This window comes from Castanea sativa, chromosome 5, assembly GCF_040712315.1.
Source record: "Castanea sativa cultivar Marrone di Chiusa Pesio chromosome 5, ASM4071231v1".
NCBI lineage: Eukaryota > Viridiplantae > Streptophyta > Magnoliopsida > Fagales > Fagaceae > Castanea > Castanea sativa.
In genome coordinates, this window is record NC_134017.1 from 64526540 (window position 1) to 64554531 (window position 27992).

The following is a 27992-nucleotide window of genomic DNA, read 5'->3' on the forward strand; positions in this document are numbered from 1 at the left end:
TTTAACAAGATAAATAAATAAAAAACATAGTAAAACTGCCAAAAGATTTTATAAAAGACAAAAGTATACTACCTGTACAACTAGGGAAGAAAATGCTAAAAAACATGCAATAGTTTCCTCTAATCAGATAGACAATTATGTAACAAAATATTTCACCAAGTTAAGAAACAAATTTCTGCTCTCATTCTTTGTTGTTCATTTTGCTTATACTAAAAATGGAAATTAGTATAAACTAAGGATGTGTAAAAGTAGTACTCTCTCTCTAAATAGAAACTATGCTTTATTGATTATGAATGAATGAATGAATACAATTGTTCTAATCCTATTTTTCTATACAGGTTGAAGCTAAAACAGAAAAACTAACTGCTTCCCTATTTTCAGGGAAGTTTGTTACAATCAAGTACCTACTTAAAACTTAAACGTGTACATTGATCAAATCACTTTAATCAGACAGACAATGATGTAACAAAACACTTCACCAAGTTAAGAAACAAATTTCTGCTCTCATTCTTTGTTGTTCATTTTGCTTATACTAAAAATGGAAATTAGTATAAGCCAAGGATGGGTGAGTGGCAGCTCAAGGTTAGAAGTGGAATCTAGAGGGATATTAATAGTTCTTAGATGTGAGCCAAGTAGTCTAGTCAAGCAATTCCATAACTCAGCCGAACACTTTGTAAACCAATCACTAGCCCAAGAAACCACCCCAGGAAGAAGACAAATAAACCACTGCACCCAATTCAATCTTGCATTGCCTACGATAATGTGTGCAATCTCAATAAAAGCCACCTGCAGTATGAGAATAACCCCCACAGAAACCCAAAGCAATGGGTTGCTTAAACACGTTCTTCTTCTCCAATTCCCTTGCATTTACTTGGTTAAATGCTTGGCAGAGAACAAAACTATTAAAGATAATGGTTTTACTAACCTCATTGCTAATACCCAGGATAGTTTTCCCTTTGAATTGGAATGCCACTGAGATGGTAACTTGATAGAGAGCTTGAGAGACCATGTTTCTCCGCATGGCCTTGGTGATAAGTGGTTTAGTTTGTTTCAATGGCAGCTTTTCCATCAGTTCCACGGTTCGTGGCTCGGTCAAAAACCCAATGCCACCAAGAAGTGACACAACAAAGCTTGCCCATAGCAGTTGGATAGACGTAATTGGAGAATATCCACAAAACATTACCATGATAGAGGTTATCAACAGCCCTGCTATATACATGGTGAGCCCCAGTTGGATATACTTCTGAATATTCTCGAAAGTACATCTTCCATACCTTGAAATGGTGACCAAGAAACTGAGATTTCCATGACCGATGATGATGCCAGAACTTGCTCTAGCCATTTGAGTACTACAATTCCTCATTGTAATCCCCACATCAGCTTCTTTTAGTGCTGGAATCGCATTTGTTTTAACTCCCAACATTGCTACTCTATGGCCTTTATTCTTCAAACATTGCACTAAAGTGAGCTGGTCAGATGGGATTGAGCTTCCTATCAAGATGATTTGATCAACTTTATTCATCCTCTCTTCATTGCTGAATTTCCGAAATTCTTCCCCTTTAAGCACCATTGCATTTGAGCAGGGAAGTAGTCCACACTCGTGAGCTATGGTTTCCAACACTGACACATTATCTTCTGAAACCAGAGTGATGTTAAATCCGGCATTTTTCAAAGCTCATATTTCCCTTCCAACCGGCACCAAGTCTAGTGTTGGCACACACTCAATGCAAATACTTGTGACTGAAGTCATGGTTAGGCAAGCAAAAGGTTCTTGAGCAAAAGCCTGTTCAGAGTCTTCAGACATCATCTTCTTATTCCAATAAGAGATGGCAAGCGTGATTAAAAAAGGTATTCCTTCCATTATTCCAACCAGCAATGTAGCAAGTGAAGTTGTTAAGGTACTAATCTTCCCATTTGGTTTCATCACAATTTTCTCAATCGCATCCATTATCTCTTTGATTGCCTTTGGTTTCTCCTTGAGGTCTGGGAGGCTAGACTTAGTATCTTCCTTCAGAAGCATAAAACGGAGGAATAACACTACAAGGATGAGGATAGATATTGAAAGACCAAAAATTTGTGTGCCTTTGTTGACCTTGTCAATTTGCGCTGGTAATGGGGTCTTTTCGGGGACATGGGTAACCTGCTTCATCAAATCACCCAATCTAGTGTTCGTGTCCACTGATGCAATTAGCATGCGATCCTCTCCATTTATCACCTTTGCACCATAGAACAAAAAAGGGTTCTTCTCATTAATGGTGGACTCTGAATCATCATCCAGTTTTAAGTATTCACCAATGAACAAACCATCACCAGGGACGATATGGTTCCTCTCTAGTCGTACTAGGTCACCAATCAAAACATCGCCAAGGAATACTTTGAGGGCGTTTGGATCTGCGTTTGTGCGTCTACGTCGCGTTTTTGCTTTTTTTTTTTTTTTTTTTTTTACCCATCAGCATATATTAACTTTTCAGCCATGAACAGTGCACAAATGCACTGTTCACGGGTCCCACAAATTTCACTTTTTAACAACTTTTTCATTAAAAATGGGTCCCATAAAACTATTCACACATTTAAAAATTATTTTGTTACAGTGTTTTCAGTTTTCAGTTTCAGCAAAATAAGTTCTATCCAAACGGACCATTTCTGTAAACATCCCCCTCTGATAACATCAACCATCATTCTCTGCAATTCATGTCACGTCCCAGTCAATCAGACCAAGGAAAGAATAAAAAAGGTCAGATTTTTATGGCGACCCACGTGACCCCACCTACCCCCATTATTTCCCCACCATTCATTTCTCTCAAATTATCTCACTCTCTCATTCTTTTTGGCCGGCCAGCTCTCTTCTTTCTCTTACATTTTCTTTTTCTCTCAACACAACACAACACTCTCCTCTCACACTCTCTCACTCTTCCACCGGTGAATCACTCCAACACCTCCACCATTATTTCTGGCGAAAAAGCTCCATAAAAACCCCTTAAGCTTCTACACCTCATCTTATTTAAGGTAAGAGCTTTTATACTTTTTGTAGGTTTTCATATTTTGCTAGAGGTTTTTTGTAATCTAAGTTTTGGAAGTGATATTCTTGTGATAATGTTTATGGGTTTTGCTTTGGTGGACCTATTTGGGTGAGTGGTTGTAGATTTTGTTCAATGGTAGCCATTTGAGATTTACCTATAGTAAAGATCTGGGGATTTTAACTTTCTAACGTGAAACAATTGATGAATCTAATTTTTATTGTTTATTTGGAGGTAGTTAAAGATTTAAATTGTTAGTTTTGAAGGATATTGTGATTTTGGTGTCATGGGTTTCTTGATGATGTCGTGAAAATCTTGTGGAAACTACTCATAAATTATTGAGGTTTGGAGATCATACCTTGAATGATTCATGAGTATAATGGGAGTCTATGCCTTGTAATGAAATTGTTGAGAAACTTTGGAAGTGAAATACATTATTTGTGAGGTTAATTACTAGGTTTGCCTAATTAATTGCTTAGTTAGCAATTTCTAGTTCATAGTTAAATGCAATGTTAAGCTTTGTGCTTATCGTGATAGGTTTGTTTGGTATTGTTTAGGTTCCAGCTAATCTCCTTTGGAGCTTGGAGAGTGAAGCTTTTTGAGGGTTGCAAGGTAAGTAGCTTTTTAATGGGATTTATGGAAAATAATCATATTGCATAAAGCATTATTTTTTGGATAAACACATTTTGGGAAGTTGTTATGGAAATTATATTTTCCTAGAAAGCTTTATGTGGTAACTTTAATGTATGAGATTATTTGTGAAAATGTTATCATATTTGGCAATGCATATGGGGAAATGCATAATTTGTTAGCATGGAAAATATTAGCATCTTTGATTAAATTCTTGAGAATGGATTTTATTGATTTATTGCATTATTTGCAAAATTTAAAGATACTTTGATAATTGGGAAAGTTGAGGCAAAATATTATTGACAAGAAATGATTTTGGAAAACTTGAGAACCTTGTGAATATATTATGTATTTCAAAGGTTTTTGTGAAACTGCTTGAAATTGAACAGTGTTTTGATTTCATATACATCGTGAGTTTTTTTTTTACCCTTGGGCTACGACCCAGTGATTACCCAGCCAGATGCCGTAGTCTTTGTGACATTGGTATCTTGGCACCCCGTCTTTGTGGCGGATTGATGTCTTCGTGGCATGACTTGATATCTTCGTGGCATACCTAACGTCTTTATAGCGGCTTGTCATGTGGCTTTGGGTTGGATTTCTAGGTTTTAAAAAGGGTATTTTGATAGCTCACAATAAATAATATGTAGTTTCATGTTGAAATATTTGGAGAAAGCTTGGTGCTATATTCTTTTAATCATTCTTGTCAATTTATTAAGAAAAATGGATTTGCATGATCCTAATGGAAATTCTCATATTATAACATATTTTGTAACTTGCTCATCGTTATGAAACTTGTATTTCCCCCACCCCCATTAATTTTGCTACTTACTGAACTCTGTCTCATTCCATTATTTTACAAACTTTTTCAGAGTAGGCAACTATTATTTTGAGATAGCTTTTTGGTGGCTAAGAGTAGTTAGACTAACTATTGATGGAGGCTGAACTTTTGTGATGGAGTTATTTGATATTGTACATCTTAGAATAGGCTTGACTCATTTTTTTTTTGTATATTATAGTGATTGTGACTGTATTCCCATTGATAGGACAAGTTGTTGATATGTAATTGTTTATTTAGACCTCTATTCTTCTATGGCCAATGATCTTTGTAATTAATGCTTAGAGTTTTGACTTACTTTGAGAGTATATTCAATAGAATTATTATAATAATTCTTGATGTTGATACTTGATGGGTTTTATGTGGATTGAACTGTCAAAAAAAAAAAGTTTACAGGTACTTGAGACGTTTTTCTCACACTTTGGACCCCTTGGGGTTTGGGGCATGACAATTCAAATGGTTTATGCTTCCGTGACATCCTTTGGGAATGTTTAAGTCGACGCTGATTACGTAGTGAATCAATGACCACAAGTATGATGATGGCAAGAATTATGCTGACCCCATCATACCAACCAGTTCTCAGGCCTTCCTCCTTGACACGAAAGCCAAGTGACAGCACCACGCACACAAAGAGAAACAAAACGGTGTAATTATTGAATGATTTTGGGAGAAATTGAAGGAAGCCTCGTGCAGGAGCCAGAGTTAGGGAGGGTGATGAATTAACAATATCTATGCGTTGAGTACTTGGATCTTGCTCAAGACCAGGGATTCCTTTCTCTATATCAGTACCTAGAGCCTCGACAACTCTTTGGATGCCTCCAAGCTTTTGTATTGAATCCAAGTTCTTCTCCCTGATGATCTTGGCAATATCTGCTTGTTGGGGTTTTACGTCACGGGTAGAGTTGTCATTCCCACCATCCGAATTTACAGTATAGGAGACTTGAGTTGATGCTTCGAAATCCTGAGAAATAACAATAAATTGATATATTAGAGTTTTGCAAATAACATAATTATTTACAATACAATACAATACCAAAAACAAAACTGTGACCTAACTCAATGAAGTGGGTGTGTGCCATACTGACATGTGTAACTCATTTGGGAACAAAATGATGCGACAATTTACAAAACACAGTTTCTATCTTTTCACGTTTCTCTTCAAGAAACATTTAATAACTCAAATGATCAAATATGCTTATAACCCTTATGCATAATATGTGAACAATTGTTTTCATTATCAAGTTAAAATCTGCATCTCATTTAGCCCAGAAGAATAAATAATCATAATCTGAAACTTGATTGGAAGATGCAAAACTTGACAATTCTAATTGAGAACTGCCAGTCTACCACTGCACTATTCCGCACGTCAATGTTAAGGCAGCTTCTTATGGAAATAGAATATTGAAGTAGCAATATAGGGTCCGTTTAGATAGAACTTATTGCTGAAAACTGAAAACTAAAAACTGAAAACACTATAGCAAAATTTTTTTTTAAATGTGTAAATAGTGCTGCGGGACCCACTTTTAATAAAAAATTGCTAAAAAAGTACACGCACAGTACGCGCACTGCGCACTTGTAACCGCAGCAGCAGAAAAAAAAAAAAAAAAAAAAAAAAAAAAAAAAAACGTGGACGCAGCAACTTTAAGCTGCATCCAAACGCCCTCATAGTATCCGTTTGGATACAAATTATTTGCGTTTACGTTTTTCAGTTCACATTTCAGCTTTCTTTTTTTTTTTTCCTGCGCAGTCTCTCAGTTTTTAAGGGACAAAAGCTACTGTTCATGCACTGTGCATGAACAGTAGCCGCAATTATTGACCAATTCAACCGTGAACAGTGCACCGTGTACTATTTATGGACCCACAAACTTCACTTTTTAGAAATTTTTTCATTAAAAATGAGTCTCACAGCATTATTCACACATTTAAAAATTATTTTGTTACAGTATTTTCAGTTTTTAGTTTTCAATTTCAGCAAAATAAGTTTTATCCAAATGGACCCATAGTCTTCTATGTTTTTTGGATAATATATTGGTTCATTATATAACCCTATTTTTTGGCGAAGACTTTGATAAAAAATAAATAAATAAAACACACACTTTTTGATGTGAAATATACCCAATATCCCACACTTTCACACCAAATATCTATATTTTACAAATGTTATGAAAGAATGAAAACATGATGCGGAAGAATGTGAATACTATTAGATGTAAAAGAATAATTTCCTAGAAATAAAACCCATGCCAAAATACTAAGGAGTACTCACTATTCTCTAAGTGGTTTTTTGGTCATGGACTAATTGCATGGGATACCCTAATGTTAATAGAAAGATCAAATTGATTGAATGACTAAAAACTAAGGGCACGTTTGGTATATTAAATGGAGATCACGATAGCAATAATAATCTTTACTATTAAATATAAAAGATAATGTAATAAACTATTCTTATTTATAAGTTTAGTTGTAAAATTAATTGTTACGTATAAAAAGTTTGTAAAAAGATTATGCATATGAATTGTTTGTATTTTTAAAAATATATTAATTTTAAAAATGATTACTTTTATTAAAGAATTACTACTATATTTATAGTCATTTTTTATACAACATTTCTTGTCATTTTGGAGAGGAGTAATAACTCCTCAATTGAAAGAATAACTATTTTTAAGAAATAACCATTCCCTACAATGAATATGAAACCAAATAATTCAATAACTATTTCACATAGATAATAATTCATTATAGAACCTATTACTGCATAACAAACATGCCCCAAGGGTCAACCTTACAAGTTACAAGTTGCATTTAAGATTTTATTTTCAATGTGTAATTAATCAAAGATCTTGCGATTAATTATAAATGAGTATAGTTTCCATTTCTTGTTTATGAAAGGAAAGGTGACTAGAAAATTTTGAGATGTTGTAAAGCGGAAACTGTTAACAGAAAAAAAAAATAATAATAATAATAATAATAGCATTTTTTACACATGCTTTTTCTTTAAATGGATGATGAGAGAAATATTTCATTGTATGTGTTGCTTTGTGCACCACACACTAAAAAAATTATTAAGAAATAGTCATTGTCCTCCTTTATATATACAACTCTTTGACTATAATGACTTTTGAGTACTTATTTTGAGTTAGGTCTGACCGAATATTTTGAACACAACCTAATGTTTCTCTAAGATAAATCCTTTTCACTTTTATGTTGCAACTTTTTTACATGAAAAAGTACTACTTTCTAACATTTCAGGTCGTATTTTAATATATATATATATATATATATATATATATATATATATATATGTAGTAAAAACATCTACAAAAAAGTTCCAAAACACCTATAAAAAATAAAAATAATTAAAAAAAAAAAAGAGAAAAAGAACTCGGGCAAGTTTAAAGCAAGGCTATGAGTTGAAATACGCCCCAAGATTTTCAAAGCAAGCCAATGACCATCGTGTGATTGAACCGAAGTATGCCCTAAGATACGACCAGCGTCTTCCAGGCCCATTAGGTAGAGGGTAAAACACAAGTTTGTGAGTTTTTCACCTCAAATAAAGTATTTATGGGTCTGATTAATGGGTGTTATTAGAGGATTAATTAACTATTTTAGAAAGAAAAAAAATTTGTCATAAAATTCAGTTGATTTTTCTTTTTTCTTTTTTATAAAATGTATTTAAAAATATATTCTAAATTAAAATATATTCTATCAATCATCTCTATAGATTATAGAGAAATAAAGAGATCAAATTTATTTTACGATTTTTTTTTTTTGCTTTTCAATTTGATAATTTATAATATCACGATGAATTGTAATGATTTTTATCAAAATTATAAAATCTATTTAAAATAAGAAAAAATGCTTTAGAAAATAGAAAACGCATACTTTCACAGCTTTATCTGCTCTTATAGTATGTGAATTTGCTCCTTTTTAATTCTGTTTCAAAACGATTTCGTACCAACGGTGTCTTGCAGATATACTTGACAAGGTCTCTACCATTAACAGAAAGAGTAAGCGTGTGATTCAGATCAAGTATATGGCTTATAAGCTCAAACAAATTAACCAAAGTTTCACTATCCACTACCATAGATCCACAAGAGAAAAATTAAAAAAAAATTAACCAAAGTTTCACTATCCACTACCATAGATCCACAAGAGAAATTAAAAAAAAAAAAAAAAAAAAAAAAAAAAAAAAAAAAAACCTTTCTGCTTCCCTTGTGTCACTGGGGCTGACATTGTCTAGAGCAGCAGAACCTTTCTTAGATTCATCTCCTTTCAATATGCGTTTGTAGACGACTAAATTCTTAGTTCGAAATAAATCAAACAAGTAAAATAGTTTCACAAATGCGAATTTATATTAATGAATATGTGGTACAATTCTCTATAATTACAAAAGAGTGATCCTTTGATTCGATCTCCCTGAAAGATTTATTGATTGGAATTGTGGTGATGTGATTTTAATTTGAACACAAGATATCCTTTAATTTGGCTGAGGAATGGATCGAAGATCTTTGAAACAAAATTACAATGAATCTCTAGCTATGAGCTTGTTAGAAATTCTTTGTTCTTCACGTTCTTTGTTGTTCTTCGTGTGTTCTTCTTTTCTGAAGGTTTGTGGTGGAAGTTCTTCTGGGCTTTAGAGGCTAGAATCCTTAGAACTTCGCTGATTTGTGGTTTGTTAAGGTTTCTAGAGGCTTTTGAGCTTAATTCTAATGACCTTTGAGACCTGGACGAGTAGTTTGGATGATTTTGCTTCGAATGTTATTTGTATTCAAGTTGAAGTTCTTGAAATTCTTGGAGGCTTCGAGATTTGATTCCGGCAGAGCTTCTAGATTTCTGAACTCAAGATCTCTTTTTTTTGTCCAACCAAATGTCTTAGGAAGGCTTCTATTTATAGGAGTTTGGAGGTGGGTGAGCGACACGTGGCGGAGTCTGATTGGTGACACGTGGCGGAGTCTGATTGGTGACACATGTCACAGCCTGATTAGTCCGCCTATGTCATCGCTTACACATGCTGGATTGCTTGTGTCATCGCTTACATGTGCAGGACTGCTTGTGTCATCGCTTACGCATGCTGATGTGTTTCATGCCTTTATTTCAATGACACTTGGCAAATTTCTATTGGTTTTCTGAATAGTGATGGCAAAACCTAGCAGCAGTACGTGGCGCTTTGTAATTGGTTGTATTTTGTGGACTTGGTAGTATGATGTGTCAACTTGTGATAGGTCGGGAATTTTCCCTCTCTACAGCGTTGAGACCATCTCTGCAGCTCAAGACCAGGGAATATTCCCTTCTCTAAATCTGTATCTACAGCCTCTGTAATTTGTTGGATGCCTCCAACCTTTGGCCTTGAATCCAAGTCCTCCTTTACCACCCTAGCACCGTTTGCTTGTTGCAGATTTGTATCACCAACACAATAGTTCGAGATTTTCTCAGCCTGCAAAATATCAATTAGATTATACATTAGTATTTTTGCTATTCTTTAATGTTATGTTTGGAAGAGAAAAAAAAAATGAGAGAGATGAGAGGACAGGGGCGGAGCCAAAAATTTTGGTTTGGGGGGGCCGAATTACATATTTGTATATACATTCATTTACACAACTACATATTGATATGTTCACACACACACACACACACACACACACACATACACGCATGTGTGTGTATGTTCAAGAAAACTGCTTTTTAAGTATTGTCACCTCCAAACATTACATATTTTCGGTGTAGTTTTTTTCATTCAACATTTTATGACTAAATCAAGTATTGAAAAACAACCCAAAACTTAACAACAACATTGAAAGACTTAATCCAAATAAAACAAAATAACTCTAAGTAGAAGCTTCTTTTATAAAAAAAACTTACTATTTGAACTCAACAACTAAAACTTACCAATTAAGAGAAGAAAAAACTAAAAGAAGTACTTTTTTTTGCTTACAAGATGGATAGTTTGTTGTTATTAACCAATAATTTTTGGAACCCACAATTAGTTGTTCAATTACTTTTTGTAGGGGCCAACTTTTATTTTTTGGAGGGGTTATCTATTAAGTTTAAGGTCTAATATTTTAAAAAAATTGCAAAACACATATACATTATGAAGTTTTTAAAAAATTTTGGGGGGGCCGTGGCCCCCCCACTAGTAAGTGCAGCTCCGCCCCTGTGAGAGGAGAATAAAGGTAAAGGAAATATTTATTTATATCTTCCTCCATTCAAACCTACGTTAATTTTTTAACTCAGTTGACTTGAAGGCAGACACAAACATTAAGAAAGTATATTCCGGTCACCTTATCCTCTATTCTCCTCTCCTTTTTTCATGTCCCTCCATCAAAACACAGGGTTAAAATCTTTAACTTAGTTCATGACTCGAAGGCATACTTCATCACCTCTTGTCTCTTGAAGAGATAACTAAAGCTCATTCGTCTACAAGTAGGGCACAAGAAAGCAACAGTTTTTCTTTCTTCTTTTTTCTTTCATGGATTTGGCTTGTGAGAGTATGCTTATTAAGCCTCTCAAATGCTACAATTCCTATTTTTAGCATTTTTGAGATAAAAACACCACTCCATTAAATCGGCTAAATCTTAAATTTTTAAGATTCAAGCTATTGTGCAATCTCATATTTAAGACCACACTGTAGCTACAATTGTAAAACAAAAATTATTTTTTATTCCCTCAGGCTCTCTCTCTCTTCTATCTTTCTCTTTCCTCTCTCCACTTCTTTCTTCTCTCTTCTCTCTCTGTGCTTCGCCAATGTGGTTCGCTGATGAGTGTGCTCTGCCGATGATTGTGCTCCGCCGATGGTCATGGGTTATGGGTTGGGGTTTGATGTGCTCCGGCGATTTTGTGGGTCTGGGTTTATGGGTCTGAGTTCATGGATTTGGGTTTGTGGTTCTGGGTTCGTGGGTCTACATTTATAGATCATCAACGTGACCGGGGTTGAGATCGAGGCAGTGGGTTTTGGCTGGAGTTGAGATCGAGGTGGGGGGTTTTGGTTGGGGTTGAGAACGAGGTGGGTGGGTGGTGACTGAGGTGGGTTGCTGAGGTGGGTCTTGGGTTTGATGGGTTTTGCTTATCATGGCCGCCGTGATTCTTAGGTTTGTGGGTTTTTTTCGCCGCTCTATCTTCCACCTCCCTCTCTTCCTCTCACGGTGAGCTTCTTTCTCTCAAGTTTAGTTTAGTTTTTGTTGTTGTTGTTGCTGTTTTTTTTTTTTTTTTTTTTGTGTGGCTATGGGGTTGATTTTTGGATGGATGCTAATTGTGGTGGCAGTGGGTTGGCCGGTTTGGGTTTGCCGTTGAATGTTGATGGTTTATGGTGGTGGTGGCTGACAATGGCTAGCCGTTGAGAAGAAAGTGGTGGAAAGAGAGAGAAAGTGGTAAAATAAAAATAATATTATTTAAATGAAGTTGTAAAAAAAATAGAATGTTTGATGTTTAGTGAATTGTAAAATAGTATGTTAAAATTGATAAAGTAAAATTTTGAAATGCTAAATGTTAAAATATTTAGCATACTTGATAAGAATGCTCTGAGAGCTCAACAAATAAGGCCAATCTCAAAGAGATTGAAGGTACCATATATATCCATGGGGGAGAAAATAGAGAACTTATACTTACTGCTTCTCCTGAGTCATCCTGGCTGATATTAGAAGTCCTTGAGGAAACTTTGTCCACAGCAAGAGAACTGTTGTCAGCTTTATCTGCTCGATCCTGGAGCTATGCTGGCCATTGACAAGACCGTTTGTTGAGACTCTAGGTCACCACCAAGGCCACCACAGCTGACCTAAAATAAGACCCAAAATATGAGCTTTATTTTTCAGGTCATTAATATTTTCACGGAATTCAGAGCAAGTCCTTCAAAGTTAGAATGTTTTGACAAATAAGGCCAATCTCAAAGAGATTGAAGGTACCATATATATCCATGGGGGAGAAAATAGAGAACTTATACTTACTGCTTCTCCTGAGTCATCCTGGCTGATATTAGAAGTCCTTGAGGAAACTTTGTCCACAGCAAGAGAACTGTTGTCAGCTTTATCTGCTCGATCCTGGAGCTATGCTGGCCATTGACAAGACCGTTTGTTGAGACTCTAGGTCACCACCAAGGCCACCACAGCTGACCTAAAATAAGACCCAAAATATGAGCTTTATTTTTCAGGTCATTAATATTTTCACGGAATTCAGAGCAAGTCCTTCAAAGTTAGAATGTTTCAACAAAAACAATATCGACACATCCATTTTCTTACCTCGTAACTGTAAGTGCTGGAAAAGAAAAAATTGCCTTAACTCTTATTGTAAACCACTTCAATATGTTGTGATATTGGGCAGGTGACTAGATTTATTCACATGCTTAAGCACAAACAAACCAAAGTTTCACTATCGATCCTATACAGATCGACCCAAGTTCTAAGGGAAAAACATATATAGGAAACTTATTGCTCCTGTGTCATCTGGGCTGATATTACTATAAGAGGAAATGGATGATGAGGCTGCAGGTCTGTCGAAATGAAAGTTTTTAAGCAGCTGCTTTGAAGAAATGAGAAAGAAAGGATGAAAATAAATTAATCAAAATTTATGAACGCTTCGTCGAAGGAATGAGGAAAAAATTAAGGGTCATTAGGTAGCGTTGTTCTAGTAACGTTGTTTATATTTTTTGGAAATACTTGTGGATGAAAAAGTGTATGAAAATTCGTATAATGTTATTTAAAAACTGAAAAATATTGCTTAAAAAACCATACCAAACGGCCCCTAAGAATGCTAGGTTAAAAGGAAACTTAACCGCATTATCAATCTTGATTGACTTTGAGTCGAAAAAAAAACAAAAAAAACAAAAATCGCCATATTTGATGACATGCAATTAATAATCGACTCTGAGGACGGCCGTGTACGGTGAAAAAGAATCATATGATATGGATTTATAATGGCGGAAACATGGACCCCGTTGTCACTTAGCTAGGGAGCTCCACACAAAAAAATGGTATTATTATTCTGTGTGCGTTTGGAATAAATTGAAAATTTCAGTTTATTTGCAATTGCAACTTACTTTTATTATTATTCATAGGTTCCGTTACACTTTTTGGTATTATTTATAAGTCACATTGTACTATTCCGCTAGTTTTTAACTTTACCTACAAAACTTTCAGTAAAAAGTTTTAAGTTTCAACTAAATAAACTGTTCCCAAACCGATACTTCATCAAACTATAATCAATTTATAAAATATGTCACATGAGTGAGCAGAAGGTGAAGGACAATCTTAGAGGATGTGAATGAGAGTTTTAAGAAACCAATTTAAAATTTCAATAATTTCATCCGAAAAGAGAGAGAAAAAAAAAAAAAAAGATAAATGACAAGTTATGATTGACATAAAACAAAGTAAAACACTAAAAATGGGATGGAAGATTCTAAATTTCTATTCTACCTAAACTATTTATAAAGAAATTTTGTTTATCATTTACCTTCGGCAGCTTCATTAAACTAATGAATTATTATAGGGATACAATAATTTCACAACAATTTTATATGTGGGAAATTGTTAGTGGTAAGTAAAAATGTGATGTTAATGGTGAGCTTAGATAAGAACTGGCCAATAATAGATTGTCATTCAAGATTTGTTGTGTTATTTAAAATTAATTTAAAAAAAATTGTGAGAAGGTCTATAGACACACAAAAAAATATAACAAATTTGACACCTATTTATGGAGATTGTTAGTAATATGTAAAAATATAATATTAGTGGTAAGCTCAGATGAAAATCAGAAGTTTACCTCATCAATCAATGTTAAAAATTGCACATTTTCTTTTTTTGAAACAAACACACAAAGAAGAGAAAAGTATATTCTAACACAAAAATACATCACAATCCTCATTCAAAAATTATGATAATTTTCAAGAAATATATGTCAAAAAAATTTTGTATACGTAACATTGCCAAATATTGTAAATGTAGCACTCATTGAGAACTAAAATCAAAGCCAACGATTCCAAAAACCAAAAAAAAAAAAAAAATCAAAGTCAATGAAACCATGTTGTCAATTGTGAGACATAGATATCGTTTGGGATGAATTCTACTGCACTTTTTGATATCATTTATGGGTTCTATTGTATTATTCAACTTATTTTTTTAATTTTTTTTCTACACTTTCAATAAAAAATGTTCAACTTCAGCTAAATAAATTGTTTCTAAATAGATACATAATAGACCTAGACATGAAAACTAACGTAATACACAAGTAACACAATCTATAATTCTATGTGTTGTGTATGTAAGGACATGATGGAGAGTGACGTTTTTAGTACAACGTTCCTCACGTAGTCACGTGTCAACCTAGTTTCCATTGTCACTCTTGGAGCTTAACACGGTAAGCCAATAACACGTAGAAAATTGATTTTTGCTCTTATTTTTTAAAATATTTAGCACAATATTTCTATTTTGAAACTCGATTTTCTCAAAATCGAGTTTCAACGTAGAACTCGAGTTCATGGAACTCAAGTTCTTTGAAAATTTTCAAGTGGAACTTGAGTTCCATATATATATATATATATATATATATATATATATATATATATATATATATATATATATATATTTTAAGTTTGATTGCCTATTACTCGATTTTTTACAAATCAAGTTTCAAAACAAAGCCATATTGCTAGATATTTTAAAAAATAAAGGCAAAAGTCCATTTTCTCTTTAATAACACAACTTATTTCATAATGAAAATTTTATTGCCACAACTTGTCTTTCTTATTTATCATAATTATGATATGATAGATTAGGAAAAAAAAAAAAGTGGATTCATGATGATAGAAAATTACTTAAAGTATGTCATATTAGAATTGTGATAAAAAATTATAAAATAGTGTATAATCCTGAAATTACTCATTTCATAACTCGACTTTTTCTCTCAAACCTATATCACCATCAATTAATTATTAATATTACTTTCTTATATACACTAATTACAATTTATCGTTTCATCCGACTATAATCAATTTATAAAACATGTAGTGGGCATAGAATTTTTATTATATTTAAATGTACTCATTATTATGAATTTGAGGACGTGTACCAATTTCATCTCATTTATATAAAAACGCAAATGGAAAATCATTTTCACTCGTTCAAAATAAATAAGGGTGTGGGAATGGGATAAGCACGCCACTGTTGACATATTTTTTTACTACCAACGCGGTTTGAATTAGTTCATATACACGTCACGTTCACTTGGCTGGGGTCAGCAAATGGAACCATTGCCATGAAAATGGAGCAGGAAAGAAATCCTTCTTCTACACGGAAATGTTTCATAAAAATTAGGCTTAGAAATTATGATTGCGCTAAGTGATTGTACTAAATTGTAACAATTTTTTTTCTTAAAAATAAAAACAAGGCTTTAGTTGTTCTTCCTATGCGGAAAAAAAAAAAAAAAGGCTTTAGTTGTTCTTATTAATAATGGGACCTACTAAGAAGTTAGTGGCTATTTTTTATTGGTCTTTTTGTAGAATAATGTTAGAGATACAAAATTTTATTTTACAAATTTCTAATGTGATAAGTGGTTATTAATAAATAAAAAAGCAATATTAATAATGGACTTAAATGAAAATCAATAAAAAATTAACTATATTAATAATTTATAAAAATATTATAAAAAATAATATGTACCTTTAGCATTACTTTAAAAAAAAATCATGCATTTTTCCTTTTAAATGCACTAAGAAAGTATATTTCGGTCACCTTATCCTTTATTCTCCTCTCCTTTCTCCATGTCCCTCCATCAAAACACGGTTAAAATCTAAAATTTATTTCATGAGTCGAAGGCATAGTTCATCACCTCTTGTCTCTTCTAGATAACTAAAGCTCATTCTCATGATCATTCATGAGCTTTAGTTATCTTGAAGAGACAAGAGGTGATGATAACTAAATAGAAACTTTAATCATATATTTTTTACCATATATAGATCCTTAGGAGAGAAAATAGAAACTTATACTTACTGCTTCTCCTGAGACATCCTGACTGTCAGCTTTATCTGCTCCTAGATCTAGGTCTCCACTATGGCCACTACCACTGACCCAGTGGCGGCGCCACGTTATGGTCAGGGTGTTCCCAGGATCACCCTGACTTGAAATTTATATATACTAATTTTTTTCTTTTACCCTTTAAATATAAAATAGGAACACCCTCAATTAAAATTAGGAACACCCTCACATTAAAAAATATATATATATTTGTTCTACTTTCAAGCCAAAAAAAAAAAAAAGCCCAAAAAAAAATTTCAACTAAAATCTGAAAAAAAAAAAAATTGTAACAGAGAAAAAAAAATTGTAAGAGCAAAACATCGGACGGGATCACAGCAAGCCCAACATCAAGCCCACGGCAAGCCCAACAAATGACAGAGGAAGCAAACCCACGGTTTCTCAACCAAAAAAAAGACCCATCAGAAACTTCAAATCAGTTATCAGTAGTTCAGTACATCATCACTAAAGCTTTTCTCAAAAAAATTTTAAAAAAAATCAGTAAAGCTAAGCAAACCTAAAAAGGAAAAACAAAGCAACGGCGCTCCCCTTCGAAGTTAGATCGATCCACGGTTCCAGTCGCTCATCGGACATCGGAGATCGCCAGATCGGTCCAGCTCCAGTCGCAGTCGCTCATCGGAGATCGGACTCGTCGCCCCTCGTCGCATTGGAGACGGAGATCGGTCCACATCGTCCCAGTCGCAATCGCTCATCGTCGCCATCGCCGTCGTACATCGCCGCCGTCACCCAGGTATTTCTCTCTCTTTTTCTCTTTGACTCTCTCTCGGTCTCTCACTCTCTCTATACTCTCTCAAATCTGAAATGAACATAGGAATGAAAATGAAATAATGAACACAATTATGCCTTTATTTATGACTCTCTCTCTCTTTAGTCATTATTAACTTTATGACTTTGTCTCATTGTCTGAACTGGTGAACCGTGATTGGCTGGCTGAAGCACTCAGTTTTTTTTTTTTTTGGAAAAACAAGCACTCAATTTAACTTTTTTTATTTTATTTTACTTTTTGAATTTGGCATTTTGCTTTTGGCTTTATCTTATGATTAAATCTTATCCGTTGGTTGGTGTGTAAATTGTAATGTGTTGGTGTTGGTGTTGCCGTGTTGGACTGTTGGTGTGTATTGGTATTGGACTCAAAGACATTAATTGTCTTTTAGCGTTATTGTGATTTGTGAAATTGTGATTGTGAAATTTTCTGATTGGTAGGTAGTTCTTGTGAAATTTTCTGATTGTCTTTTAGCGTTAATAATTTAATTAATCAATACATTATAAAAGACAAAAAAAATAATTAAATTATGTTAGGCTAAACAACAATTAATAATCTTATAATTAATGAAACAATAATATAACAAATTATAATTTATAAAAGACAAACAAATTAATGAAACAACTAAACAACAATAATTAATAACTTATTAATATTTCAAATAAACTTATAATTTATTGTTTATTCTTTTGCTAGAATTATGGACAAATACTTGATAAAAAAACCACGTACCCAAGATTCATCTCCTGTGCAAGATTCATCTCCATCTTCTAAGCAAAGTCGTGTTGACTTTAACTTAGAAAATCTTCCTTCAGATCCTAGGCTACGACAAAAGATATCATCTTATCATCCTAATAATCATGATGAAATAAGAAGACATTATTTAGGAAAAGGCCCTTGTCAACCTCCTCATGATTACCCGGTATCATATTTTTCTGGAAAGCCCTGTCGATTTAGAGTCGAATGGTATGAAACTAGAAATTGGTTGGAATATAATATAGCCAAAGATGCAGCATTTTGTTTTTATTGCTACCTATTTGGGAAAGATGTTGGTAAGCAAGGAGGAGGGGACACTTTTGTAACGAAGGGATTCAGACTTTGGAATCAGCTTGGGAAGTTAAATTCCCATGTTGGAGGAGTTAATAGTGCTCATAACCAAGTTGTCAAGAAGAGTGAAGATTTACAGAAGGAAAAACAACACATTCAAAGTGTTTTGGTTAAGCAATCAAATCAAGATAAAGCTGAATATCAGATTCAATTAAATGCAATAGTTGATTGCGTAAGATTCCTTTTATTCTGAGGATTAGCTTTTCGTGGTCACGATGAATCTCAAGGTTCAAGTGATAAAGGAAATTTCCTTGAGCTTCTACAATTTTTGGGAGATCACAATGAATCTATCAATGAAGTGATGCAAAATACTTGGAAAAATTGCAAGCTTACCCATCCTGATATTCAAAAAGACATGGTGAATGCAATTGCACATGAAACATCCAAAGCCATCATCGAGGATCTTGGCAATGGGTTCTTTTCAATATTAGTTGATGAGTCACGTGATATCTTAGTGAAAGAACAAATGTCACTCGTTCTTCGTTATGTGAACAAACAAGGAATTATTATAGAGCAGTTCCTTGGTATTGTACATGTAGCAAGTACCACCGCTTTGTCACTCAAATATGCTATTGAAGGTTTACTTTGTGAACATAATTTGAGTTTATCGAGACTACGTGGGCAAGGTTATGACGGAGCTAGTGATATGCAAGGTGATATCAATGGTCTCAAAACTTTAATTTTGAAAGAGAATAAGTCAGCATTTTATGTCCATTGTTTTGCTCATCAACTTCAATTGACACTTGTTGCCGTTGCTAAAAATCATATTAACATTGTTGATTTTTTTTTTATGTGGTTAGTAATTTAGTAACTGTTGTTGGAGGCTCTTGTAAGAGACGAGATGCTCTTCGAGATGCTCAATTTGCCAAAATTAAAGAAGATTTAGAGAATGGTGTACGAAGAAGTGGACAAGGTTTGAATCAAGAGACAAATCTTAAATGTCCTAGTGATACACGTTGGGGATCATATTATGGGACTATTCTCAACTTGATTTTGATGTTCTCTGCTGTTGCTGATGTACTTAAGATTATTGAAGAAGATGGGCTCTCTGACCAAAAAGTTGAAGCTCGATCTATTATGAGGTCAATTCTATCTTTTGAATTTGTTTTTGCTCTACACTTGATGAAAAACGTTTTAGGGATCACAAATGAGTTGTCAATAGCATTGCAAAAAAAAAAAATCAAGATATAGTAAATGCTATGGATCTTGTTAAAGTGTCTAAGTAACGATTGCAAGTGATGAAAGATGATGAATGGACATCTTTATTGACTGAAGTGTCTTCATTTTGTGCCACACATGATATTCCTATCTTGAACATGGATGAAATATTTGTAGTTAGTGGGAGGCTGCGACGCAACACCCAACAAAATACAAATTTACATCATTATCGTGTTGAGCTATTCTACACAGTCATAGATATGCAACTTCAAGAGCTAAACAATCGTTTTTTAGAGGTGAATACCAATTTGCTAATTTGTATGGCTTGCTTGAATCCAAGTAATTCATTTCTGCCTTTTGATAAGGAAAAGTTAATACATCTAGCAAAGTTCTATCCATATGATTTTCCTGGAACAGATATCTTGGCACTTGACTCTCAGCTTCAGAATTTCATTTTTGATATGCGCAACAATGACTTGTTTTTAGAACTTCAAGGAGTTAGTGAACTTGCTGAAAAGTTAGTGAGCACGAGGAAGCATGAGACTTATCCATTAGTTTATTTGCTTGTGAAGTTAACTTTGACCCTTCCTGTTGCTACTGCAACAGTAGAAAGAAGTTTTTCATCAATGAAATATATAAAGAATGAACTGCGCAATCGAATGGGAGATCAGTGGATGAATGATTGCTTGGTTGTGTATATTGAAAAAGATATAGCTTGTAGCATTGATAATGAGACTATCATGCAACGATTTCAAAAAATGAAAAATCGTAAAAGGCGATTGTAAATTTTATGTATTTGCATGTTTTTTGATTGTTGTTGTCAATATATAAAATTTTCTTTTTATTAGATCGTGTAATTTATACTTATTGAGGAACACCCTGGGAAAAATTTCTGGAGCCGCCACTGCACTGACCTAAAATGAGACCCAAAATATGAGCTTTATTCTCAGGTCACTAAAATTTTCACGTCTTTCAAAGTTACAAAAATAATATGGACACATCCATTTTCTTACGTAATTTCGTAACTTGTTGAAGCAATCAACTATGAGGGCTGTAAAAAAAAAAAGTATAAACCCAAGCTAGCTTAAACAAACCAAAGTTTTACAATCAATCATATAGAGAAATAAAGAGATCAAATTTATTTTACAATTTTTTTTTCTTTGCTTTTCTATTTGATAATATATAATATCACGATGAAATGTAATGATTTTTATCAAAATCATAAGATGAATCTATTTAATATATATATATATATATATATATATATATATATATATATATATATATAATGCTTTAGAAAACAGAAAACGTATACTTCCATAGCTTTATTTGCTCTTATAGTACGTGAAATTGCTCCTTCAGTTTCAAAACGATTTCGTACCAACGGTGTCTTTCATATATACTGCCCATTGACAATATCAATTGCTAAGACCCAAGTTCTTTACCATTACCAGCAGCACTGACCCAAAAGAGAAACGAACTATATCTTTAAGGCTCTTAATATTTGCACGGCAAATGGTTCCATAATGTTTGGTCATAATATATGTTTTTTTTCGACCTCCAACCTCTCGGTTCCTGGGGTCTTTAATGTTCCTGACATTTCTTACAATTTATTTTTTGTGGAACAAATAGCTGAGTTGAGTTATCGCATTACCTTTGATTATTCTGGATGTATTGTGCAGGATCCGAGGATGGGACAAGAGTTTAGGACTAGTCCCAGAGTTAGGCGTATGTTTCCCGTGGATAACCTTCGTCTTCCACTTGTTGCTCCTGTTTCTGTTGCTGCAACTGCTGCAGTTTATTCTATTCCTTCCCTTACACTTTGGCATGTGTTTTATGCCAGTTGGAAAAACAACCAACCTTGCCTTTTAATACTATTGAATCAATATCCACTGATATCTTTGACCTTATTCATTCTGATGTTTGGGGGACTTCCTCTGTCTCTAGTATTGGTGAATCTCTATATTTTATTGTCTTTGTTAATGATTACTCTCGCTATAACTGGATTTTTCATATGAAACATCGTTCTGAATTATTGCAAGTATATTATAATTTTGCAAAAAATGTTGAAACTCAATTTTTCAAACGTATCAAAAATTTTCGATCTGATAATGCTCTTGAGTACACTCAATATGCTTTCCAAGCTGTTTTGCATTTCTATGGCATTGTTCATCAACTAACTTGTTCAAGTACCTCTCAGCAAAATGGTAGACCCGAACGAAAATTTCGTCGTATTCTTGACACTGTTTGTGCTCTCCTTCTCTCTGTCAAAGTTCCTGCTCTTTTTTGGGGTGAAGTTACTCTTCATGATGTTCATGCTATTAATCGCATTCCAAGTCTTGTTATCCAAAATCAAACTCCATATGAGCACCATTTTGGGTCACCTCCAAACTATCACCACCTTCACTCCTTTGGTTCTGCTTGTTTCATTCTTCTACAGCCACATGAGCATAACAAACTTAAGCCTTGGTCAAGGCTTTGTTGTTTTCTTGGCTATGGCAAAACTCAAAAGGGGTATTGGTGTTATGATCCTGTCTCTCATCATCTTCATATCTCGCACAATGTTGTCTTTTAGGAACATTGCTCATTTGTCGAGCTCTCTCACTTCCGTGCCTCCCTATTTTCCTCCTCTGTCTTAGATATTTTTCCAAATGAGGCACATATTCCTCCTGTAGCTGCTCCTCATCCTCCTATAGCTGCTCCTGATTCTCCTGTAGACTTCTCTGTCTAATCACCAGATATTCTTGATCCCTTTCCTAGTTCACCCTTTAATGAACAAGTCGAAGACGAGCTACCCAACCCTGAGCTTAGGTCCCCTGCGCTGCCTGAAGATCTTACACAAGACATTTCACCTCGACACTCAACTTAGGTAAGATCCATTCCTACACATTTACTTGACATCATTGTTACACTGCTCTTGCTACACTGCACGAGCCTCACACCTATCGTGAGGCTTCCACTGACCCTTTATAGTAGATTGTAATGAAAGAAAAACTTGATGCATTATCTAAAAATCATACTTGGGACTTGGTGACTCTCCCCCTTGGAAAATCAGTGATTAGTTGTAAGTGGATCTACAAGATTAAGACTCACTCTAATAGGTCCGTTAAGCACTACAAAACTCGTCTTGTTGCAAAAGGTTTTACACAGGAGTATGAGATTGATTATGAAGAGACCTTTGCTCCGGTTGCTTGTATCTCATCTGTTTATGCCATCTTAACTGTTGTTGTTGCCAGTAAATGGGACATTTTCCAGATGGATGTCAAAAATGCATTCCTTAATGGGAATTTAAGTGAAAAAGTTTATATGCAACCTCCTCCTAGTCTCTCTGTTGAATCAAACAAGGTTTGTCACATTCGACTTGTACTTTATGGCCTTAAACAAGCTCCACGAGCTTGGTTTGCCAAACCCAGCTCTACCATCCCTTGCTTAGGATATATGACCAGTCATTATGATTTTGCCTTATTTTTTTGTCCCACTAACAAATGCACTATTTTACTTCTCCTATAAGTGGATGATATGATCATAACTAGTGATGATCATAACTAGTGATGATCTTAGTGGCAATCAAGAACTCAAGGATTTTCTTAGTCAGCAGTTTGAGATGAAAGATCTTGAACATCTTAGCTACTTCTTTTGTCTTGAAATCACTCATTCTACAAATGGACTTTATATTACTCAAACCAAGTATGCCTCTGAACTTTTGTCTCAAGCTGGACTTACTGATAGCAAGACTGTTGACACTCCAGTTGAGCTTAATGCGCATCTGGCTCCCTCAAGAGGGAAACCATTGTTTAATCCCTCTCTTTAAAGATGCTTAGTTGGTGGCCTAGTTTATCTCACTGTCACTCGTCTAGACATTTTCTATGATATTCACCAGGTGAGCCAGTATATGTTTGCTCCACGAACAACTCATTATGCTGCTATTCTACACATTCTTCGATACCTAAAGGGCACTCTCTTCCATGGTTTTTTCTACTTTGCTTAATCTCCTTTTGTTCTCCATGCATTTTCTAATACTGATTGGGTAGGAGATCCTACTGATCGCAGGTCCATTACTAGTTATTGCTTTCTTCTTGGTTCTTCTCTAATCCGGGCGAAGCAAAAACCAAGCTCATGTGTCCGCTCCAGTACTGAAGCAGAATATCGTGCCTTTGCTAGTTTGAACTCCTTTGGCTATGATGGCTTCTCAAAGACTTAAGTGTGTCTATATCCTTTACTACTCCTCTTTCTTGTGACAACCAGAGTGCTATTCATATTGCTCACAATGATGTCTTCTCAATCTCCTCTAAAGATCAACTTGCAAATATCTTCACCAAGTCACATCTTGAAGGACGCCTTCGTGATTTGGTTGACAACCTCAAGTTGGTCTCACACCTATCTTGAGTTTGAGGGGGGCTGTTAACGTGTATATTGTTGTGGGCTTTAAACCCACCTAGATTACTTGTATAGCATGCATACTTGTACTACACTCTTACTTATACTACACACATATGCCTCCTATATAAAGGCTCTCATGTACATTCTTTAACGATGAAATACAATACTATTGCATTCAGTATTTCTATAAGATATTGTCTATAGCAAGAGAATCCTTGTCAGCTTTATCTGCACCTGGAGCTATGTTGGCCTTTGACAAGACTGTTTGTTGAGATTCTAGGTCTCCACCATGGCCACCCCTGACCTAAAATAAGACCCAAAATATGAGCTTTATTTTTCAAGTCATTAAGACTTTGTTTGGTAGAGCAACTCAAACACACATTTTCAGTTTTTAAACAACATTTCACATGTTTTCAAAAACTTTTTTAACCAGACGTATTTTAAAAAAACTCAAACAACATTACTCAAACTTCTCTACCAAACATATCCTAAAATTTTCACAAAATTCAGAGCAAAGTTTGAATAATTTAACAAAAACAATATCGACAAATCCATTTTCTTACCTCGTAACTTGTTGAAACAATCAACTACAAGTGTTGGAAAAAAAAGTGCCTTAACTCTTATTGTCAACCACTTCAATATTTTGTGATATTGGGCATGTGACTAGATTTATTCAAATGCGTAAGAACAAACAAACCAAAGTTTCACTATCGATCCCATACGGATCGATCCAAGTTCCAAGGCAAAAACATATATAGAAAACTTACTGCTCCTGTGTCATCTGGGCTGATATTACTGTAAGAGGAAATGAATGATGAGGCTGCAGGCCTGTCGAGAAAAAGAGAACCTTTCTCAGATTCGTCTCCTCCTGGAGAGACCGTTTTCTGATACTCAAGGACCTCATTTCTAAAGCTTTTGCTGGTTATTATTTAGCTTGTCTAATTAAGGCACTCTACAGTATACCAAACCTTGCTGGACAAGACACTTTTAGCAAAAAGGAAAAAAAACAAATAAATCAATAGGGTAACCTGAACAAAACAGTTATGGAGAAACAGAAAAGACAGTTATGGAGAAACAGAAAAGATTGGAGAAATAACTACAGGGACGAAACTACGTGAACATGGTCCCTCCAAGGGCCCCAACCTTTGAAAAAAATTCCCTAGTATGTATATTAACATAAAAAATTTATTTTTGACTCTAAAATTAATATACTTACCCTTCTCTCCCAAACAATTTATAAGTTGACCCATAAAAGCAAAAAAGAAAAAAAAATTATCAAATCATCCCTTGTTTGGTTGTCCCAAGAATATCAAGAAAAACATTTAACTAAACATTTGGACAATTTTCAAATCTTGACAAAAAAAGGAAAATCTACAAAACAATTCGCTTATTGATATAATAAAAAAAATCTTTGGACACGTTCTAAGTAAAAAAAAAAATTATAATAATTCAATTATAAATCATAGCAAAAACAAATCATAAAAACTCAATAATCTTTACCCAATTTCTACTTCTTATTTGAGAGCTCTTTGTCCCTCTCAAATGACTCTACCCTATAGTCACAAAAACAATTCATATACTACTAATCACTACATCTACACATCAATTAGTGTCACTCCATCCATGCCCCAATTAGTGTCCCCATATTCACAAAGATAACTTTGGGACACACTGAGCATGCATGCATAAATGTAATACACGTGTAAAATAATAACAATTTATTGTTTTGTACCTTACCTAAATTGCCACCAAGCATATGTGTGATTAGTCTATAGGTAATAAATTTTGTGTTTTAGCTAAATTAATGTAGTGATGGGAAAAGTTTTATTATCTACATAAATGAAGACTCAAAATTACCGTTCATTATTATGTGATTGTTTAAAAGATCTCTTTTTCTTTTTTTTTTTTTTTTTTCTATTTTTTCAAAATGGAAATTTTTTAAAGGAAAAGAATTCAAATCTTTATGCTACCCCAACTTTAACCAAGTAATTATAAAATAAAATAATAATCCTTAACCAAGACACCAATAATTGTCTCACCCTTTTTTTCGCTGAATATTAGTGCATAATGTTGATTAACCATTATTTTAGTTGTTTTATTAATGTAATACTAGACATGAATTTGAACTTTTATTTATAGTTTTTTTTTTTTTAGAATCTTTTATATATGGCATTATGAAGTTATTAGGTATAGAATTATGTGAAAAGAAAAAATAGATTAAAAAAAATAATGTGGATAGAATAAAAAATTGGTTTAATCTCAGTCAGATCTTGAAAATATCAAGACGTGTCAATTGACTTACAGAACTCTTAATTATAAATATTTATTATTGATTTAAAAACTTTCTCAAAAAAATATCGATTTAAAAAAAATACAAAAAATTAAAGAATTAATACTAATAATGCATTGTTGCCAACCTTTAATATTAATATTCTGATTTTTTAAAATTCTTGAACAAACAACTTTAGCTCTCCTAAGTTTGAATCCTCATTTCGTCCCTGAATAACTGTATTAATAGTGAAGAAAAAGAGCTTTATGGGTAGATGACATGCAGACATATCCCAAACTATTCTCATTAAGATTATAATAAGAAATAAAAGTTTTTAAGCACAGCTTCGTCGAAACGAGAAAGAAAGGATGTAAAGATATTAATCCCGAGTTTTTTGAGAGCAGCTTCGTCGAAAGAATGAGAAAGAAATTAAGAATGTTAGGACAAAAGTTAACTTATCCTCGTTATCAATCTTTAGATTCTCATTTCTATATCGCCATATCTGATGGCATGCAATTGATGATAATCTTAGTCTCTGACTGACACTGAAGACGGCCGTGCACGGTGAAAAAGAATCATGATATGGACTTATAACGGCGGAAACGTGAACCCTTGTTGTCACTTGAGAAGCTCCACAAAAAAATATTGTTATTTCATCAAACATTTACGAATTTCATCTCATATATAAGTATAAAAAAGCAAATGGAAAAGCATTTTCACCCGTTAAAAATAAATAAGGGGGGTGGGGGTGGGATAAGCATGCCGATGTTGACCAACGCGGTTTTAATTAGTTCATACATACCCAAAGTTCACTTGGCTTGGCTGTCGGCAAATGGAATAACCATTGCCGTGAAAATGGAGCAGGAAAGAAATCCTTCTTCTACACGAAATGTTTCACTAATTTTTTTTATTTTGAGAATAACGTTTCACCTAATTGAGATAAGACTAGTCTTAAGAATAAAACAAAGGCTTTAGTTGTTCTTATTAATAATGGGACCTACTAAGTTAGTGGCTATTTTTAGTCTTTTTGAAGAGTAATGTTACATATACAAATTTTACAAAAAAATTTGAAGAGTAACGTTACAAAAAAATTTACAAACTAGTAATGTAGTGAATGGTTATTAATAAATAAAAAAGTAACGTTAATGGTAGGGTTAGATGAAAATTAGTAAAAAATTGACTACATCAATAATTTGTAAAAATATTATAAAAAATAGTCTGTACCTTTAACATTTTTTTTTAATCATGCGTTACTCCTTTTTAATGCCCTACATGAATTTAGTGAGTTAACATGACCATTTATGATGGGACAGAAAACTAGATCCATAACATTATTCAAGTAAATTCATGGTATTCTTCTATTAAAAAAAAATTAAAGGTAAATTCGTGGTACTTGCAATTGCCCTTTTTTTGGCATTGTAACTTGAAAGTTCAATTAGTGCGAAAAACACTAATGAATATTTAGACCCTCAATTTCAAATCTATCCAACACAAGCTTATACCCAAATAATAGATGTGTGAAATAATAGGTACAAGCAAAAATCCAAACAAATAAACAACTCTACACCATAATTAATCACAACACAACAGCAATTAAAGGTAGAGAGTAAGAGTTAGAGAGATGCAAACACACGGATAACATCAACACGTGTTATCGAAGAGGAAACCGAAGAAATTGGCGAAAAATCTCTCCGTCGCCCTCCAAGCGGTAAAATGATCCACTAAAGAATAAAATTATGATACACGAATAGCAGTAGACCCTCCAAGCCTAATCTACCCAATGCACCTAATCCCTCCAAGCTTCTTGCTCCAACAGGGT

At 33.8% G+C, this 27992-nt stretch overlaps 2 pseudogenes; one reads left to right on the plus strand and one right to left on the minus strand.

Moving 5' to 3' along the window:
- Window positions 1–504: 504 nt before the first annotated feature.
- Window positions 505–9943, minus strand: LOC142635613 (calcium-transporting ATPase 12, plasma membrane-type-like; annotated as a pseudogene).
- A 2997-nt stretch (window positions 9944–12940) lies between these two features.
- On the plus strand, window positions 12941–22255 carry LOC142635615 (uncharacterized; annotated as a pseudogene).
- Window positions 22256–27992: the final 5737 nt, after the last annotated feature.